The sequence below is a fragment of the Euphorbia lathyris genome, chromosome 9 (assembly GCF_963576675.1).
Source record: "Euphorbia lathyris chromosome 9, ddEupLath1.1, whole genome shotgun sequence".
In the NCBI taxonomy this organism is placed as follows: Eukaryota; Viridiplantae; Streptophyta; class Magnoliopsida; order Malpighiales; family Euphorbiaceae; genus Euphorbia; species Euphorbia lathyris.
In genome coordinates this window covers 49741918-49764050 of record NC_088918.1, presented here as the reverse complement: position 1 = coordinate 49764050, position 22133 = coordinate 49741918, and positions in this window count along the sequence as shown.

The window sequence follows — 22133 nt, the reverse complement described above, 5'->3', positions numbered from 1 at the left end:
CGGGAGACTCGCCATCATGCCTCGATCCGCCCGTCGAGCGGTTGAGCCGATTCCCAATAAAGGCAACTAATAACCCATTAATGAGCTAACAGTCATACTTGAATGAGATCAGTAATTTCCATTAATGAGGCATTAATGGAGACTTTCTAGTTACTAGGAGTTAAGACTACATGACTATAAATAGCTTGCATCACAAGCTATTGAGGTACACACATTCTCGCTCTCCTAAACCCTACTTTGTCAATACAGTTTATTCTCTTCTCATATACTGACTTTGGCATCGGAGCTTCCCCCCGTCGAACCCAACGATGCCCCCCGCAGGGAAGGATTCCGAATAAGAGTTCAGCACCAATTATCAATTGGTGCGGTGAGCGTGGAAGTTCTAATCCAAAAAGGACTCAGTTCACAACCCAAATATGGCAAGTGGGGGGTCTAACCCCTCAACCGGAGCTACAATACCACCTGTACCACCATCAATTAATCCCACTACAAACGCTGGTCATGTTGATCCCAATGCACCAACCGTCCATGATGAAAGGGACATGTCGCTAGAATCCTTTTGGGAGATTTGCGCAGGTACCGTAGGGAGAGAACATGGACCCGTTATGGAAGGTCGATTGAGGGCCTATCTAGAGAACCAGGATGTAGGTGGACCCACGACAGGAACTATTCCCTCACTGAATCGTCGTCAACCGCTAAGACCGACCCTATCACAATGGCAAAACGCCTATGTTGGACCCAATGCTTACCGTGATTCGTCATTTTTTCTCTCTCAACCTGTGGATTCGACAATCGTTAATCCAAAGCTCGCTAGTAACCTGCCAATAAACCGAAGGTTATTTTCCAATATACCAGAGGGAAGTCGTAGGAACAATCTGTTGAAACACCTTTCCGCATGATTTTGATTTGACAAAATTATTTAAGTGATGATAAAAAATATTCTAACACATTAAATTTAAATTCTTTGATTTATTACACTAATGTGTTTGTTCAATGTTGAGTTTAATTGTTTATAAGACATTAAGATTAAAAAGCCCAAAGGCCCATAAAGTGGAAGTCAAGCCCAAATCAACACATCAAGACCATTCGGCTCAAGAGTTCAAAACGAAGCTGTATCAAGTAAAACGACGACTCAGCAAGAGAAGGATCGAGAAGCCTTCGAGGCAAAAGCTTCAAGTGGAAGCTGCTGAGTTGGACGACAAAGCAGTCTGGACAGCGGCAGACAATGTTTAACTTCTAGACAAAGTATTTCTACTTTGGGAAAAGTTCAGAAGGCGCAGGAAGCTGTCTCATGGACTTTTCCTTAAATGTCGAAACATTCTGCCGAAGACTGATAAAGACAGAAGATACAAGAATCCTATTAGCCAACGACGCTGAGCACGCCTAGAGTGACAACGACAGGAAGCCGTTTCCCTCCAACGGTTATTTCGAAATTCGAAATAACCAGGTGCCTCAAGTGTCACTATATAAAGGCCATCCATTTGCTTCAATCGATGCAGATCTTCAATTAGTCGAAACGCTGACCAAATTCATACTTGAAGTTTCTGTGAGAAAAGCAAAGCAAATACCTTACACAAATTCTTAATCTTTGTGTAAAAGTCTAGAGTGAGTTTCAATCATCTAAAGTGTCTTAGCAATCGTTGTTTAGGACAAACACTTTATCATTTCTAGAAGAATAGAAAGGAGAGGCTGAGTACTCGGTTATAGTACTCAGCGTAGATATAGGAGTGAGTAGAGGTATAGAGGAAGGTACTCTTGTTATACTCAGCTTCTATCTGTAAAAGGTTTCGTGCTCTACCTTTAAAGAGCTCAGTAGAGAATTCAAAAAGCTCGGAACGAGTTCCGGGGACTGGACGTAGACGGAGAGGCCGAACCAGGATAAGTCTGCTGAGTAACATCTTTCTAACCCTTAAACTCCTTTAATATATATTGCTTGCTATAAAACTGACTAAGTAAAGAACTCACGCTGAGTTAAGTTTACTAAGAAGCTGAGTTCAGGAATAGACTCTAAGTGTTATTTCCTGACTCAAGTAAAGAAGCAGACTTAGTCACAAGTTGACTAAGCTTGTGTCTTGAATCTACTTAGTGACGCTGTGTAAACCTTTTCATAAGAAAAGAAGTCAGCCTCAACGGACAAATTTTTAAATAGTTTCTATCCCCCCCTTGGAACTAACTTGTCACGTTATAAGGGACCAACACAATCAACCTCCCCCGAGGAACACAACAAACCCAGGGATCACTATTGGCGGATCCCGAGCTCCTCCAGTACAAATCGGAACGTTGGCGGATCAAAATAACACGGTATTGGATCAACTAGAAGGCGGACGCGATGGTCACAGACATAAGAGACCAACCAGGACATATAAGAAGGGATGATCCAAATCCAGTTCTCACCACAGACGCCGAACTAGATCCTCCTGGCGTGGAAGATCGCCCCCACCTCCCGAGCGAAGGGAGAACGAACGCCGAGTTGGGTCACCTCACCAGGTCATGCAACACCCGCCACCAAATCGAGGTGACGGTGGACGATCTCCACCAAGGGGGCATGGCGGCGGTGGAAGAAGGTCACCATCGGAGCCTTCATCAGGATCCAGCTCCTCTTCCTCACAACAAAGCAGGTCTCATAGTAGGAGACGTCCAAGAAGGGATCAAGGTTCTATAGCGGATCAGATCAGGGCAGAGATATGCAGACAGAACGAGGAGAATGCTAGGCACAATCCGTTCGCCAATCGAGAATCGCCCTTTACTGCATGGATTGAAGCCGAGGAAACCGATAGGCATTTTAAGATTCCGAACATACTAGCCTACTCCGGCAAGGATAATCCTGAAGCTCATGCAAGGAAGTATCACATGTTTGTTTTCGTGTCGTCTGATTATTTTTCGTGGCAGTATATTAAAATTCTGTCATCTGAAAGCGTAAGTTTAAATCAGCTTAATTCAAATGTGGCCTTCCGATGACACAACTCTATCATCTATAAAAAGCACGCGTTTAAGTCAAAATTTACTTAATCATTAGATGACATTAGTTATAAATAACTGTCATTGTTTGCGGAAAACAAAAAAGCGGCAATGAAATTTTCACTTACCCGACCAACGAAAACTGATGCAAAATTTATCGCGCTCAATAGGTTTGACTGAAATTTCAGCTCACATATAAACCCCTCTCTCATTCCAAATCCCTAACTAGGTTTCGCGCAGCTCGTCTTTATCTCTCTCACCCCTCTCTTTGGCTATCTCCGACTGGTTGCTTTCTCACTGGGTCAGAATAAGGTAATGGTAAGCCATATTTACTTCGTTCCTGGATGTATTAAAGTTTAATTGTTCCTTACTATTCCTTTTCCTCATCCGATTTACTCTTGTGTATATTGATTTCAGCAGCTAGAAATGATATCTATTATATCGTTGAAAAGGTTAGATCTCTGGTCTTTATCTTTTTTAACCTAGGGCAATATATACTTCGTGATGCTATTGTGGGTGATGCTGACATAGGTAGATATTGCTCATTTTATTTACAGGGATAGTAAGAGTGCTGAAGTATATAGGACGACTGATGGAAGAGATGGTTTCATGCCTACAACATATGAGAAGATTTCTTTAACTTGTCATGAGTACATGTATTGTTATGTGTTGTCCTCAAAACAGACTCTAGCAAGTGCACTAGATACAAGTAATAAAATGATAAGTAGAGTATCATCTCCTCAGGGATTGATGACCAAATTTTACTAGAAAAACTTTGCAGAATAGGGTGTTCATGGTGTGTGATTTGCTTTAGTTGAGAAATGATTTGATATAGTGATTAGAAATACTAATGATAAAGATTCAGTCTTAGAAAATGTGTTTTGTTATGATAAAATGATAGAACAGGTTAAGCCATAGCGGAATAGGTTACGTTCAGCCTCTAAACATCCTATTTATTCATGAATGACATAAAGTGAAGTCAAGGTCTCTGCTTTAAAGCTCACTTAAGTCAACTTCCGTGTGTTCTTAAGATTCTAAGATGTACTACAACCTTAAGTGTCCTTAATGTTGGTTCTTTCTTGCATTACGAGCGAAACAACATTTCAGTTTAGAAAACCCTTGATACAATCCCCTAACATTCCTGTTTCGGGTATCGGACGTTTGATAAAAAGTTCCATGAAGATGAAAGCAGTTCCCTATCATTCATCTTACACTAAGATACATGCATATAACATGGGAATAAAAGCTTTATCAAACACAACATCATATATCATCATTCATTCATAAAAAGGAAAATAGAAGACTTACATAACCAGCCCTTGCTGGCCTAACCAGTTCAAAATGACTACTCACTCATGCTAAAGAGTGAACAGCCCGAGTTGTATCTACAGAACTCCATGGAAGGAGTCATAATATCTTTCGTAGAGAGCTTCTCTCTCTAGAATTGTTCAGTGCCAAAATTATCTCCCTCCAAAAGTATATCTTTCTTTCCCTCTACTACCGATATAAATATGAGGGAAAAAGATAGAGAGTACACAAAATAAACTAAAATATTACAAAAACAGAAAGACTGTTCAAAAGATAGGAGATTTCTAAAAGTGGTGGTAATATGTTTTGACTCTTGAACACTCAAGAGACGTTTGGTCTTGTCATCATGTTGCTCTTCGTCGCCCATTTCTGCCCATTCCTGCCCGCTTGTAACGTCGATGTCCGTCATCAGTACGCAGAGTTAGCCGTTGGATCAAAGTGTGCTCTTCTCCTCTTGGTTGTTGCAAAACAGGCTGTATAACAACCTTTTTGACTTTAACAATTCAAATCTTCATAAAACACTAATTAGTCCTTCTTTTAAGCAATATTACGCCTATATCATCCCCAATTTATCACAAATGGTATGTTTAATTATAGTCATTTTCGTGCCTAACATTATGTTGGTTGCATGCATGATGTTGTTGTATGCCTTAGTCAGACATGAGTATTTTTTATAAAGGGTTATATATAGGAATTTCCATGAACTGAATTCGTTTGTATACAATAGTCAGACATGAGTATGTGATAAACAATGGTTGTGTATGTGTATTGCTATGAAGCTTATGGTTGATGTTCTGTTTAGGGAGCTAGAACTGACTATGAGTATGTTTATGAACATGCTTAGTGCTACTTGTATATAACTTAATCAGTGAAGTATGGTGATATAGTCAACTGTTGCTATTTGTGTCACTTGAATATACATATAACATGTTCTGTGTCACTTGAGTATTGTGCTTGGCATAGTCATATGGTCAACTAAATCTCCATCACTATGTATCGTGTCACTTGGCTTGGTATGCTTAGAAAAGAATTCAACATGGTGTTGTGTATGTGTATTGTTATGAAGCTTATGGTTCATGTGCTGTTTATGGAGCTAGAACTGACTATGAGTATGTTTATGAACATGCTTAGCGCTACTTGTATATAACTTAATCAATGAAGTATAGTGATATAGTCAACTGTTGCCATCTGTGTCACTTGAATATACGTATATAGTATGTTCTGTGTCACTTGAGTACAGTGAAACATAGTCATATAGTCATCTAAATCTCCATCACTATGTATCGTGTCACTTGGCTTGGCATGCTTATGGAAAAGCATTCAACATGGTGATGAAGTTACATGGTTCTAACACCACAAGTTTATGACTAAGCTTGTGGTGTTAGAACCATACACTTCATCACTGTGCTCACTTTTCATGAAATGTACAATCCAAGTGGCAGGTACATAGTAAAAGAGATTCGAGTTTATGTTGATGTTCTGTTTAGGAAACTGGAATTGTTTGAAGCATGTTGCGGTTTGGTTGAGTATTGTGATTGGCCATACTCTTATACTATGTATGTTCATTGAGTGAAATAATGTTCATGCCTACAACATATGGGTTGTGTATAGGAATTGTCATGTACTGAATTCGTTTGTATACAATAGTCAGACATGAGTATGTGATAAACAATGGTTGTGTATGTGTATTACTATGAAGCTTGCATGTATGAAACATAGTCACCACAGTGAAGCATAGTCATATGGTCAACTAAATCTCCATCACTATGTATCGTGTCACTTGGCTTGTTATGCTTATGGAAAAGTATTTAACATGGTGATGAAGTTATATGATTCTAACAACACAAGTTTATGACTAAGCTTGTGGTGATAGTATCATACACTTCATCACCGTGCTCACTTCATCATGAACTGTACAATCCAAGTGGCAGGTACATAGTAAAGGAGCTTTCAAGTGAAATAATGATGCAAGGACTGAAATGGGTATGTGTATGAAAGAGATGGTTTCATGCCTACAACATATGGGAAGATATTGCTTTTTTTTATTTGCAAGGATAGTAAGAGTGCTGAAGTATATGGAAGAGATGGTTTCATGCCTACAACATATGGGAAGATTTCTTTAACTTGTTGAGTACATATATTGTTATATTGGTTGCATGTATGATGTTGTTGTATGCCTTAGTTAGACATGAGTATGTTTATAAAGGGTTGTGTATAGGAATTGCATGTTTTGTGTCACTTGAATATATATATAACATGTTCTGTGTCACTTGAATATACATATAGCATGTTCCGTGTCAGTGAATTATAGTGATGGATTTATGATGCTATCAGCACAAGTTTTATATCAATTTAGGAATAGACATGTATACACGAATAAGTTGTGTACTTTGTTATATAGCATGTTATGTGTCACTTGAATATACATATGTCTACTTGAATAAGTTATCTACTTTGTATTACAAAAAAAAGGATAGCGTGCAAGGGGGGCATGATGATGTGACGTGCGAATAACATGCAAAGGAGGCGTGATGTGCGAATAGCATACAAGGGAGATTTGGATGCTAAACAAACACTAGAGCTGGATGGAGTGGAGTACTAGAGAGGCATGGAGCCAACATTGAAGATCAGATTGAATACCAAGTAGATTTGTAATCAGTAATCATTTTGTTCTTCAAGTTTGGCTCTATGCCTCTAGCAGTCCACACCATCCAGCTCAATGTTTGTTCAGCATCCACACCTCATTTGTTGCTATTCGCACATCATGCCCCCTTTGCATGCTATTCACACGCACATCATCATGCCCCCCTACATGTTCTTGAGTCCATCTCCTGACAGTTGCTACATAACCTGCCCTGTTGACGATGTATTGCTCATCAATTCGCTCTCGGCCAAGAAATGGCCCTTCAATGAAGGGCTCTATCAGCATTCCATAAATATGCCACAACAGCTAGAAAATACATAGTTAAATTAGACCCCAAACATGCATACATAAATTAGACCCCAAACATAGGCAAATGCATAGATTATAGGATCATCTTACCGTGGAAACACTATAGGAAGGGTGATCAAGTAGCTGGGGCATAGATACACGCCCCAAAGGACTGAAATTAGAATGATAAATTTTGGTCCTGAATATGAGCTGAGAATAATAGTAATGTCATGAGTGTATATGCATATATATGAACTGATTACTATGTGTTAATAATTTCATATTCTTACAACTAGAGGTGTGGAGGGGAAATCGACAGAGAAGTCAATATTGATTATGAATACACCTCCTTTATAAGGGGTGTTTGGAGGGCCCTTCATCATGACAGACTATTGCCGCTGGTGAGGACCTGCATATATAGTAGCAAGCATACATGAGTTAATAGAAATAGAGAAGGAAGAACAATGCACAACTGGGTGAGTAAGATACATATACCTGTAATATTGAGAAGCCACCAGGGTGACTCCTGTCGGAGTAGGGAAATCTGCGCCTTAACACGAAAATGGAGGTCCCTCGTACGATTATCCATGATCGATATAACTAGAGTAAGTATACTATTGGGTTGTGGATGTTGGTCCCTTATAACGTTACAAGTATAGTTCCAAGGGGGGGTTAGGAACTATTTAAAAAATTTAAGCTAGGGCAGACTTCTTTTTCGTGAGAAAAAAGGTTTGGACAGCGGCGCTGAGTGAATAGCAAGATACTGGCTTAGTCAACTAGTGACTAGGTCAGTTTCTTTACTCGAGTCAGGAGATAGCACTTAGAGTCTATTCCTGAGCTCAGATATTCAATGCGCACAACTCAGCTTGACCTCTTTACTTGGTCAGTTTTTGTTTAAGCAAGCAATGAATATATAAAGGAGTTAAAGGTTAGAAATATGTTACTCAGCAGATTTATCCAGGTTCGGCCTCCAAGCCTACGTCCTGTCCCCGGAACACGTTCTGAGATTTTGAATTCTTTACTGAGCTCTTTAACGGTAGAGCATCAAACCTTTTACAATCTTAGCAACTGAGTATAACAAGAGTACCTTCCTCTATACCTCTACTCAATCCTAATCTCTCTCTGAGTATTATAACCGAGTACTCAGCTTCTCCTTTCTAATTCTAGAAATGATAAGTGTTTGTCCTAAACAACGATTGCTAAGACACCTTAGATGATTGAATAATCACTCTAGACTTTTACACAAAAGATATGAAATTTAGTGTAAGATTGCTTTGCTTTTTTCTTGCAGAACTTTTCGTAGAAATTTGGTCAGCGTAATGGCTTGATCAAGTTCTGTGTTGAATGAAGCAACTGAAGGGCTCTATTTATAGAGACGTCTGAGGTGTCGGTCATTTCGAATTTTGAAATAACTGTTGGAGGGAAACGGCTTCCTGTCGTTGTCATCCTGTCTTGCTCAAAGCTATCGGCCAATCAGATTTGAGTATCTTCTGTCCTCGGTCAGCTTTTGGTCAGCTCGGCAGAATGTCTCTCCATTTATGGTAAGGTCAACTGGACAGCATTCTGTGTCTTCTGAACTTTACCCAAAGTGGAAACACTTTGTCTGGAAGTTGTTCTTAACCAGCTATTGTCTTGTACTCTTTGTCGAATCAACTCAGCAGCTTCCTCCCGAAGTTGTTCCAGGAAGGTCTTCTAGATCCTTCTTCCGCTGAGCTGCGTTTTGTACATAACGACAGCGTTTTGACATACGCGGGCCGAGTTGCTTTAAACTATTTGACTTGGGCTTTGACTTCCGTATTGGGCTTTGGGCCTTTTAAACTTTGTGTCTTATAAACAATTTAGCTCAACATTGAACAAACACATTAGTAGAATAAATCAAAGCATTTAAACTTAGTGTGTTTAGAATATATTTTAATTACACTTAAACAATTTTGTCAAATCAAAATTATGTGGAAAGGTGTTTCAACAAACTCCCCCATTTTGATGTTGGCAAAACTATTCAGCGAAGAACTCAGTATTGAGCTCCCCCATGATAGTTGACCTAATATAACTTAGCAAACTCCCCCGTCAGGGTTGAGCTACTGACTTAGTTTTACTCTAAACATTTGAAGGTTTAATCGAGTAAGTCTAAGGTCAGTTTTCAGATATAGGTCAGCTCATGAAACATATTCTATTTTACTCAGTGTTTAAGCGGAAGTTTTAACATTCAGAGGGCGCTGAGTAATTTGTTGTTCAATGAGTTTTATAAGACAATATTTTATAAACATACAAGTCAATGTCAAACATGTTATCAGCATTGGGTACAATCAATAAGTTTTATAAGCATTAAACATAGTTGATGTAATTGAAGATACATAATAACTTAATACTCAGCATCGTATATAATAACTCATAACTCAGGTTTGGAGAAAAAGATGCAAGTATTGATATTGATAGAAGTAGTCAGCGTATACAATAAAAGATAGACATAAACATAGAGACTACAAACTTAGCATAACTGAGCTAGCCTAATTTCTATTTCTTTTTCTTTTGTTTGGACTGACTATGCTCATGCTGTGTTCTAGCTTGTTCTTTCTCCCCCGTTTTGTCAGCATCGGGAGGAGGAATCCTAAAGGCGTCGGTTAAGACGGCTCTGGTCAGTTCTGTGGACAGCGCCTTAAGTCTATCGGCGCTTTTATTGACACCATCAAAAATAGCAACTCCATCATCTGAGACCTCGGCGGGTATATTAAGTTCAGCAACGCTGATCATGCTTACTATGAAAGCTTGAGATTTACCTATCCAGGTAAGTGCATCGGACAGACCAGCAACGACTTGATGAAATGTCTTCAGTAAGGATGTGTCGTAGTATTGACGCTGAATGTTGCTGTGACGTACATGGTTGAAGGTTTGTCTGGTGACAGACAATATCTCATTTTGCTTCATGGCGTCAGTGTCCATCTCTTGTTTGTTCAAGTTCAACAATCGAATAGCCTCTCCAATTTGCTCCACTGAGCATTGAGAATATGAGACCATTTGCTCGTTGGTTTTAATTTGCTCTGTGTGAAGCTGAGCAAAGAGCATTTTGACTTCATCAAAAGTAGCATATCTTGTGTTCGCAGCTGACAAGGTCTGAACTTGACCTTGAAGAGTGTTGAGGTGTTGAACAATTGTCAGCTGGAGCTCAGCCAGCTTTGTGATGGAATCCTGCTTAGGTTGCTGTGCTTGAATGGAGACTATGACACTTAGCAAATCCTTGAATCCCTTAACTTCATTTAGAAGCTGAGTTACATGGGAGAGCTGAGTTGTCTCAACAGTAGAAGACCCAGCAACAGGTGGAGTGGTTTGATGAAGGTCTTTAATTAATGTTTGCACCGAGTCGATGATTCTTTTACCAGACTCGGTGGCATGCAAGTAGCTGAGAGAGCCTTCAGTAACTTGCCTTGTTTCCTCAGTATGACCGGTTGGAAGAGGAGTCAGTGGAATAATATGGTCAGTGACTGGAAGTGTGTTTTCAATCTGCACTCGAGGCTCGGGTAGAGCTGATTGATCGGCAGAAGTGTTGATTGGAGAAGAAGTAATTCGAATGCTGTCTGTGCTAACTGGAGCATGGATGTTTTGAGTCAGCACAATGCTTGTAGTAACAGCATTAACGGGAATTTTCTCCATTTGGCTTGTGGAGTTAGCAGAAGCATTCAAGTCGGCGTGTTCCTTTGGTGAAGAAACAGAGGCTTGCTTTTCAAGAGAAGCCGATGGAGTAGAAGATGGTTGTTTTCTGAAAAATTTCAGCTTGAGTGTAGAAGGATCCTTGGTCGGCTTCTAGATAGCAAAGTCAGGGACAGTCGGTTTTGGAACAGGAGGGTCAATGACAGACTTCTGACTTGCCTTAACTAATCTCCTTTTAGGAGGAGGAGTGTCAGCTTGGATAGACTCTCCTGAGTGAGAATGAGAAGTTTCTTCTTGATCAGCATTGGGATGGTCAGGTTCTTGTTCATCTCCAGCAGCCAACTCAGTATTGGTTGGCTCAGCTTCAACCTCACTAGCTGTCTCCTCAGCGTTCTCAGCGTCATCCTGACCGCTTGCTTCTTCTTCTTGTTCATCATCTTCTTCACTATCGCCATCTAACTCTTCCTCAACTTGTGCAATGAACTGATCGTCCAGATGTACATCATCTTCTTGATGCCCAACTTCGGTTCCTAGACACTGTGTGTAGTGAGAATCACCAGGAACAACGACGTCAGTGGGGATAGCATCAATAGGGGTCGGCTCTGAAGACTTATTCTTCTTCAGGGGATGCTCTTTTGTTTCAGGCTCATCTTGCCTGCTCCTCTTTTCAGCTGACTTAGGTCTTTCCTGACCTTGATGAGTAGCTGACTTCTGCTTCTTAGTCATAGGCTCAGCTTTCTTCGAAGGTGTTCCGACAGCTTTCCTCTTTCGGGCAGTTGGAGCCTTTGTCCTTTTGCCTTGCTTTGGAGCTGTTTCCTCAGCTTGTTGGTCAGCAGCAGCTTTTCCTTTCTTTATTGGCTGATTGAACTTCAAAGCCCTCAGCGAAGCAGCGGTTATCTCAGATCCTCTAACCTTAGTTTCCTCAAATAGATCAATTTGATGATCTAGGAGGATTCTGGTGATGAGCGATCCCAGCCTGAGAGTTCTAGTGCTCCTTTGGAAGCCAGCAATCAAGAATACTGGCATGTTGATCGGCTTGTATGTCAGCATATGCTATATGAAGCATTGCTCAAAATTCGTTGCTGAGGTAGTGCAGTTGATCTTGGGATAAATGAAGAAGGTCAGTAGATTTTGGTGCTGACCCATTGAGGTGCTTGAGACTTCTCTAGAGTGGCCAGCGGGCTTACAGAAGGTGGTATCGTACCCAGTTCCTTCGTGATCCCTAGATCTCCTCAGTTTTGTTCCCTCATTCTTTAACTTCAGCAGGTTAGCAAGATAGGTAGGGTTTATAAAGATGGTCTTTTCCTTTACCACAGTTACCAGATAGTCCTGGTTATCATTGGCAACTCAGAGGTTGTTGTAGAATTCCTTTACTAGGTCAGGGTAGGTGTGGTCTCTAATGGAGAACAACTCGGTCCAGCCATTCTTTGATATCCATTCGCAGAAGGGTTGCTCGGATTTTATGAAGTCTTCTGAAACCCATCTAGAGAAGTCTACTTTCCATTCCCTAACGTCTTCGAATACCTTGGTATAGGTTCTGACCTTGGTCAGCTTTCCCTTAGAGGAGGTGGCTTGGCCAGCTTTCCCTTTGCTTGGCGTAGTGACCTTTGTGGTTTCAGGCAAAGTAGTTTGCCTGGAGGGTTCATCGGAACTGGTCTTAGGGTGACCGGCACCGGAGATGTTGACGGAAACTCTAGTCATTGTTTTCGGAAAAAGAAATTGGGAAGCTTTGAGAGTCTTAGAGAGAGAGAGAATGTTTTGCCAGAAAAATTCGGTAAGTGTAGAGAAAATAAAAAATGGGGATTTACCCATTATTTATAGCGGTGAAGAGTGGATCTTATCGAATCCATGTGTCAGTTTTGCCTTGGGATTGTCAACCGACAAAGATCCTGGCTTTTATGACACATTCGGCGCATACGTCATCCTAGGTGGCTATTCGCGTGCTTTTGCATTAATTACAACGGATCTTATACTCAGCGTTTAGAATACTAGGCGTTTTAAATTCTGAGTAGTCAGTTTTATACATACGGATGATTTCTCAGTTTGAGATTACTACTTGGTGTGCACATTTACTCAGTATTGATATATATTGCGTTAGGTACTCAGCATAATAATCACTCAGAATGCATTTGCATAAATCATTCAGCGTAGTAATTCACTCAGCATAAATTTACATTTAGAACATGAATTTACTGAAGAGGATTAAACATACCAATGGCTTCTCTCAGTATACTGAACTGTTCACGAGCCAGTGGCTTTGTGAAGATATCCGCAAGCTGCTCATCCGTTGGGACGTAGGTCAGCTTTATCTCACCCTTGAGTACATGGTCTCTAATGAAGTGATGCCTTATGCTGACATGCTTCATTCTGCTGTGTTGAATTGGGTTCTTTGATAGATCAATTGCACTTTTGTTGTCGCATTTGACCTCAATTGTCTTTGTTTGAACACCATAGTCTTCAAGCTGTTGCTTAATCCATAGGACTTGAGCAACACAGTGACCAGCAGCAATGTACTCAGCTTTAGTGGTAGACAAGGCTACTGACGCCTGCTTTTTGCTGAACCAGGATACAAGACAGCTTCCTAAGAAATGACATCCTCTAGAGGTGCTTTTTCGTTCTAGCTTGTCTCGACCATAGTCAGCGTCAGTGTATCCAACGAGTGTAAAACCATGAGTGTTGGGATACCATAAACCTGCGTTCACTGAGCTTTGCAAATATCTAAGGATTCTTTTTACAGCTATGTAATGTGATTCCTTAGGGTTAGATTGATATCTAGCACAGTAGCATACTGAGAACTGAATGTCCGGTCTACTTGCTGTTAAGTAAAGTAGAGAGCCTATCATACCTCGATACAATTTGCTGTCTACCGACTTACCATTCTCGTCATCGCAGAGGACAGTATCAGTGCCCATAGGAGTGGATATTGGCTTGCAATTTTCAAGATCATATTTCTTCAATATCTCATTGGCATATTTAGCTTGACTGATGAAGATGCCATTTTTCCCTTGTTTGATTTGAAGTCCAAGGAAGAAGTTGAGTTCTCCCATCATCGACATTTCAAACTCAGTCTGCATTTGCTTGCCAAATTCCTTGCACATTGACTCATTAGTAGCACCAAAAATAATATCATCAACGTATATTTGAGCCAGCAGGGTATCTTTACCCTTTCTCTTAATGAATAAGGTTGTATCGGCTTTTCCCCTGACATAGTTTCTAGTCAGCAGGAAACTGGTCAGCCTCTCATACCAAGCACGTGGTGCTTGCTTGAGGCCGTACAGAGCCTTTTTGAGTTTATAAACGTGGTTTGGGAATTTAGGATCCTCAAACCCTGGAGGTTGATTAACATAAACTTCCTCGTTTATAACTCCATTAAGGAATGCACTCTAAACATCCATTTGAAACAGTTTAAAGTTCATGTAAGATGCATATGCACATAAAATTCTAATAGCCTCTAGCCTTGCCACTGGGGCAAAGGTCTCACCGTAGTCAATACCTTCTTGCTGACTGTAGCCCTGAGCTACAAGCCTTGCTTTGTTCCTGACTACATTTCCTTGCTCATCCAGCTTGTTGCGGAAGACCCATCTTGTTCCAATGGTCTTCTGACTCCTCGGATGTGGCACTAATTCCCATACATCGTTTCTTCTGAATTGGTCAAGTTCCTCTTGCATTGCGCTCATCCAGAATTCATCTTCCTCAGCATCAGCGAAGTTCTTAGGTTCCTGAACTGAGACGAAGGCTACGTTGCTGAGGTACCTCCTGAGTTGGTTTCTTGTCATCAGGGTATTCTCAGCGGCATCAAGGATTGCACTCTCTGAGTGCCCTCTTGGAATCCTTATCTCCTTAGGTAGATTGATGTCTTGTGCTGTCTGTGTTTCAACAATCTCTGCAGGTGTAGACTGGTCTGTGAAAACAATGTTTGGTTCACTTTTACCTTTGGTCAGCCCTTGAGGGAATGACTCAGCGGCTGTATCTTGATCAGCGGGTGCTGAGTGTGGATCATCCTCGGTCAGCGGCAGATATCTTCCTGCAGGGTTAGTTTCGTCGAACTCAACATGGACTGACTCTTCTAAAACTTGAGTTCGTTTATTAAAAACTCTGTATGCTTTGCTGTTTGTTGAGTAGCCTAAAAAGATAGCTTCATCAGCTTTTGAGTCAAACTTAGCTAGGCTATCCTTAGTGTTTAAAATAAAACATTTACAGCCAAAGGCACGAAAGTATCCAATGTTGGGCTTTCGTCCTTTCCAAAGTTCGTAGGGGGTTTTCTTTAGTATAGGTCTAACAAGAGCCCTATTAAGAATATAGCACGTTGTGTTAACAGCTTCTCCCCAAAAGTACTTTGGAAGCCTATGATCACTCAGCATTGTCCTGGCTATTTCAACAAGTGTTTTGTTCTTCCTTTCAACAACCCCATTTTGTTGAGGCGTTCTAGGAGCAGAAAAGTTATGGTCAATGCCGCTGGCTTCACAGAATTCAACAAACTGTTGGTTTTTGAATTCTCCACCATTATCACTTCGGATGTGAGCCAGTTTTAGGTCTTTATTATTTTCAAGTTTTCTAACCAAATTTGAAAATGTCTCAAAGGTCTCATCCTTACTACTCAGCAAGATGACCCGAGTGTACCGAGAAAAGTCATCTACAATGACCAAGGAAAATCTTCTTCCACCCAGACTCAGCGGCTGGACTGGATCGAAGAGATCCAAGTGTAGTAATTCTAACGGACGCTTAGTTGAGACAATGTTTTTGCTACGAAAAGATTGTTTGGTTTGTTTTCCAGCTTGGCAAGCGTGGCATAATTGATCTTTTTCAAATCTAAGTTCAGGCAGTCCCTCAACCAATTGCTTTCTTGCTAATTTGGCCAGGAGGTCCATGCTTACATGACCAAGTCTCTTGTGCCATAGCCAGGAATTTTCTTCCTTTGAAACTAAGCATACAGTTTTTGAAAACTTTTTCTCTAAGTCTAGCATAAAGACATTATCAATCCGAGGGGCAGTTAAAATTAACTCATTTGTTTTTCCCTCGTATATTTTACATCCAGTAGCATCAAATATAACTTTTCTCCCATTGTCACATAGCTGAGCTACGCTGAGTAAGTTATATTTGAGTCCGCTGACTAGGAAGACTGACTCAATAGTAGGATTACCTCCGATGGTTCCTGATCCTACTATCTTACCCTTTTTGTTGTCTCCAAAACTTACGCTTCCTCCTCGTTTACGCTCAAACGTGATGAACTGAGTTTCATCACCAGTCATGTGCCTCGAGCATGCGCTGTCAATATACCACATCTTTGACTTCTCATCACACCTCAGGCTTACCTGCATTGTAACTAGTTACTTTTAGGTACCCAATTCTTTTTGGGTCCTTGCTTGTTAGGTTCAACAGGTAAAGCATCATATTTTATTTTATGGCGGCATACTTGGATGGTATGGCCATTCTTTCCACAGAAGTCACAGCTGACCTTCCGTTTAGGATTTCTCACTGACTGGTCAGCACCCTAGTGCTGAGCGTGCCAGCACACCTTTGTGGTGTGTCCTTTCTTCCCACAGAAGTCACACTGGACATTCCGCTGGGGATTCCATCTCTGCTGACCAGTACTTCGGTACTGAGCGTTCAGAGGAATATTTCTTTTGTTTTGAACCTTTAGTTGGTTCTGGATATTTGTGACGTCCTTTCTCAGTTTCTTTGAATCTGATTGGACTTCAGAGACAGACTTATGTATGATCTCCATATTATCATGCAAAGTTGAGTTGTCCTGAAGAAGGAATCTGAGGTCACTTAGCTTGACCTCTTCAACCTCGTCACAGCGCCTGCTGAGTGCTCTAATTTTCTTATTACACTTTTTGACAAGTGTATAGAGGTCACTCAGGGCATTACCCATTTTGTTTCTGAGCTGGGAAAGTGATATTACCTCATTTGATTGCTCCTCATCATCAGATGCAATGGAGGGGTCAGCATGCTCAGAGACGCACGGCTCAGCAAGTTCGTCAGCCATAAAGCATATCTTCGCTGACTCGGTGGCCTCAGCTTCTGTTGATGAAGACTCATCACTGTCGCTCCATGTTGCCACCATTGCCTTTTTGCCGTTCTTCTTTTCTTTCCTCAGCGTGGGGCAGCTTGACTTGATATGGCCAGTTTGATGACATTCAAAGCATGTAATGGGCTTTGAGTTGTCCTTCTTGTATTTGCTGTCGCTGGACTCAGCTTTATACTTATCAAACTTTCTATAAGGCTTCTTAGAATATTTGTCATTCTTTCTGAACAGCCTTTTCATCTTCCTTGTGAACATAGCCATCTCCTCATCATCTGTTGAGCTCCCATCAGTGGAGTCAGCTTTCATGACAAGAGATTTTTGCTTCTTGTCTTCAGACTTTTCCTTCACCTCAAAATTCTTCATTGAGATCTCATGGGTCAGCAGCAAGCCGATGAGCTCATCATATTTGTAGGTGGTTAAGTCCTGAGCTTCCTCAACAACGGTCTTCTTTGCTTGCCAGTCTTTGGGAAGGCTCCTGAGTATCTTCTTGACTTGTTCTTCCTCAGTGAAGATCTTCCCAAGTCTCTTGAGCTCATTGATGATGTTGGTAAACCTTGCATTCATGTCAGTTATTCCCTCATCATTGTTCATTTCGAACAGCTCGTACAGTCTCATCTGCTGGTTCACCTTGGACTCCTTTACTTTATTGGTTCCTTCGTAGGTGACCTCCAGCTTCTTCCAGATCTCTTGCGCCGACTCACAACCTGAGATTTTATTATATTCTGCAGCATCGAGCGCACAGTGAAGCATGTTTATAGCCGAAGCATGATTTTGTAGCTTCTTGAGACCATCCTCTGTCCATTTGGCCTCAGCTTTAACAACTGTTTGGCTAGCCACAACTTCGACAGGTACAAATGGACCTTGGACTATGGATAGCCAGGCACTCATATTTGCAGCCTGAATGAAATTTTTCATCCTATTCTTCCAGAAGGTGTAGTTAGACCCGAAGAATAGGGGAGGCCGAGTAATGGACAGCCCCTCAGGTAAGATCTGAGTTGTTTGGTTTCTTGGGAGAAACCGAGTGCTGTTTTCGCCCATAGTGGGGATCAGCTCAAGGTGGTTAAACCTTTTACAGTGAGCTTTTAAGCTCTGATACCACTTGTTGGTCTCTTATAACGTTACAAGTATAGTTCCAAGGGGGGGTTAGGAACTATTTAAAAATTTTAAGCTAGGGCAGACTTCTTTTTCGTGAGAAAAAAGGTTTGGACAGCGGCGCTGAGTGAATAGCAAGATACTGGCTTAGTCAACTAGTGACTAGGTCAGTTTCTTTACTCGAGTCAGGAGATAGCACTTAGAGTCTATTCCTGAGCTCAGATATTCAATGCGCACAACTCAGCTTGACCTCTTTACTTGGTCAGTTTTTGTTTAAGCAAGCAATGAATATATAAAGGAGTTAAAGGTTAGAAATATGTTACTCAGCAGATTTATCCAGGTTCGGCCTCCAAGCCTACGTCCTGTCCCCGGAACACGTTCTGAGATTTTGAATTCTTTACTGAGCTCTTTAACGGTAGAGCATCAAACCTTTTACAATCTTAGCAACTGAGTATAATAAGAGTACCTTCCTCTATACCTCTACTCAATCCTAATCTCTCTCTGAGTATTATAACCGAGTACTCAGCTTCTCCTTTCTAATTCTAGAAATGATAAGTGTTTGTCCTAAACAACGATTGCTAAGACACCTTAGATGATTGAATAATCACTCTAGACTTTTACACAAAAGATATGAAATTTAGTGTAAGATTGCTTTGCTTTTTTCTTGCAGAACTTTTCGTAGAAATTTGGTCAGCGTAATGGCTTGATCAAGTTCTGTGTTGAATGAAGCAACTGAAGGGCTCTATTTATAGAGACGTCTGAGGTGTCGGTCATTTCGAATTTTGAAATAACTGTTGGAGGGAAACGGCTTCCTGTCGTTGTCATCCTGTCTTGCTCAAAGTTATCGGCCAATCAGATTTGAGTATCTTCTGTCCTCGGTCAGCTTTTGGTCAGCTCGGCAGAATGTCTCTCCATTTGTGGTAAGGTCAACTGGACAGCATTCTGTGTCTTCTGAACTTTACCCAAAGTGGAAACACTTTGTCTGGAAGTTGTTCTTAACCAGCTATTGTCTTGTACTCTTTGTCGAATCAACTCAGCAGCTTCCTCCCGAAGTTGTTCCAGGAAGGTCTTCTAGATCCTTCTTCTGCTGAGCTGCGTTTTGTACATAACGACAGCGTTTTGACATACGCGGGCCGAGTTGCCTTAAACTGTTTGACTTGGGCTTTGACTTCCGTATTGGGCTTTGGGCCTTTTAAACTTTGTGTCTTATAAACAATTTAGCTCAACATTGAACAAACACATTAGTAGAATAAATCAAAGCATTTAAACTTAGTGTGTTTAGAATATATTTTAATTACACTTAAACAATTTTGTCAAATCAAAATTATGTGGAAAGGTGTTTCAACAGAGGACTCTTGAGAATTGGTAAAAGCTTCATATTATACTGTGGGTGGGTAAGTGAAAGGTCTAGGAAGGGGAAAAGGTAAATGAGTTATTAGGTCTCTCTGTATACGGTACGTAATTAATGAAATGCATGGTTTTGCAGATATCAAGACTTGGGGATTCTAGGCCTAATAATGACTTAGATATGCAAATCAAGTTGGATTTTGCTTCCAACACCACGCCGAATTTTGAAATTTTGAAAGATTAGAGATGTATTACTTATTGTTTTTACCTTATATTAATTACATTCAGAAATTTATCTAGTTCAAATGTAAACAGATTATGAGCATTAGTCTCTGATAAATTTAAAATCATTGATATACATAAATTTTTGTTCATTTGATTATGTTTCATTACCAGAAATTCATTCAAAGAAGAAGGCAAAGAATGACATTTACGTTTAAAAAAATATCATCTAAACAACAATAAAAAGACATTAAAATAAACGAATCTGTCATCTGAAAATATATCCATTGACATGATTGATTAAGACCTATGTCATTTAAAACAAGCTACAACGACATAAATTATTATAAAAACTGTCATCGCGAATACCAATATGCAAATTTTCCATATATCTACTTGACATTTTTAATTATTAGTATGCCATGTGATGACATTAAAGTTAATAATAAACAAGCTGCATCGTAACAAGATTAATATGACAGTACGCAAATAAGCTAATATCATGTGTCGTATCTTCACATGACAGAACCTAACTGTCGTCTAAAGGTGCAACAAAAGACAGCGAGCCCCGTGACAAATTTATATCTCGTGGGACGATGATTTTTAACCGCCGTTTGAGAGGCTATTTGGCATAGTGAGAATTAAGTAAATTAAAAAAATTAGGTTTATTGAAAAGTAGGTAGAAAATACTGAATAAAAAAACACAAAGAAAAAAAAGGAAGATCTGAATAATACCGATACTATAAGACATGGGGAGATCAGATCCTTCCAAAAAGGAACCAACCAACTCGTAGAGAAAAGACCTGTGAAATAACATAAATGAAAGAGTTAAATAAACATATATGGAGAAAAAAAGAAAACAATGGAAAAACGAAAACTGAAGAAAACCATACCCAAACAGTAGATCTGCATTCCTCCAGCGGGAAAAAGGACAACAAGTGGGTTAGCAGCATGAGAATTGAATCCGAAAAGAGAGAGCTAAAAGCAACGAAAAATCAAATTTGTAGAAAAACACACCTGAACCGTCGATCGGGCGGAAAAAAGGACTGCAAGTGGGTTAGCAACCTGAAAATAAAAGGATGAAGGAATAAGCATTTGAAGGATTTGAAGAGTGTAATGAGTAATTGAAGAAAAATATAAACCTTGAAAACCCACATCAGCAGACTAACCAGAATTTTTCAACCAAAATAACATGTGCAGTGGAAACAGATCCGTCCGAACCCTGGACTGAGACAGTCAATGTATCACAACCCATCATCTACATACTTTCTCTTTCTCTTTCATTCATCATCCCTTAAGCCGAAAGAAATCGGTGAAGAAAGCTTGCGATAGGCAGGATAGAAATCTAGAAACCAAAGAAGGAAATCTAGAGAGAGAGCGCGAAAATGAGGAGAGAGAAAAGTATGGGGCAGCTGGAGAGATATTGCGTAAAAGATGCAAATGAGAAAGGATATGGAGAAAACTCTAAACTACCCTTGCTATATGGCGCCGTTTTGGAACTAGTTGTAATCAACCTCAGTGAATTTGAAGAGACTAGCGAATTACATGAATAGCCCTAAAAATCATGGTGAAAAGACACAAAAGGACAACAAAAATTGAAGAAAATGAGAGAAAGAAGGGATTAGATTGGAAATTTTTGACAAAAGTTGCTAATTTTATTGCGTAAAAAATGCAAATGAGAAAGGATATGGAGAAAACTCTAAACTACCCTTGCTATGTGGCGCCGTTTTGGAACCAGTTGTAATCAACCTCAGTGAATTTGAAGAGACTAGCGAATTACATGAATAGCCCTAAAAAAACATGGTGAAAAGACACAAAAGGACAACAAAAATTGAAGGAAATGAGAGAAAGAAGGGATTAGATTGGAAATTTTTGACAAAAGTTGCTAATTTTATTGTTTGGTCTCTTTATTTTTGAAGTCTTTAAATAGATATATAATTAGTGGAAAATTACTTTTAGTTTAAGCAAAGAGAACATTTTCGTAAGATAAAATTACTTTAACGTGAATTACATCGTTTTAATCTATAGATTTACAATTAAAAACCATACTTAAATTTAATCCGAACAAATATGGATATTTTTTTTTTGGTAAGAAGGGAAGAGAAAAAAACAAACAAAAAAACCTAACCCGGGATCAGTCTAGGAAGACTGACCCCAATCCTATCCTCAAGAAGAAAAGGTAACAGAAAAGAAGGAGGAACGGAAAGGGTAGAAACACCTAACATCCCCCCATGCCCAGCAGCTGCCAAGCGATCCGCCACGCGGTTTTACTCCCTATAAATATGGGAGAAGGTAAGAAAATCGAAGGCAGGACGAAGCCTCAAGATGGCTTTAATGAGATTCTGACTCTTAAGACAAACGGCCTGTCTATCCGAAATCCTGTTGATAGCCTCCAAATTGTCAGACTCCACCGAAAGTCTTTTAACACCCATGCGAATGGCGAGTTTAATGCCAGACAAGATCCCCCAGAGCTCCGCAGTAAAGGAGGAGCCCATACCCAAGTTATGGGTAAACCCAGCCAGCCAGGTGCCACCAGCATCCCGAAGAACTCCACCAGCAGCAATTCTGCCATTACTAAGGCAGGAGCCATCCGTATTCAAC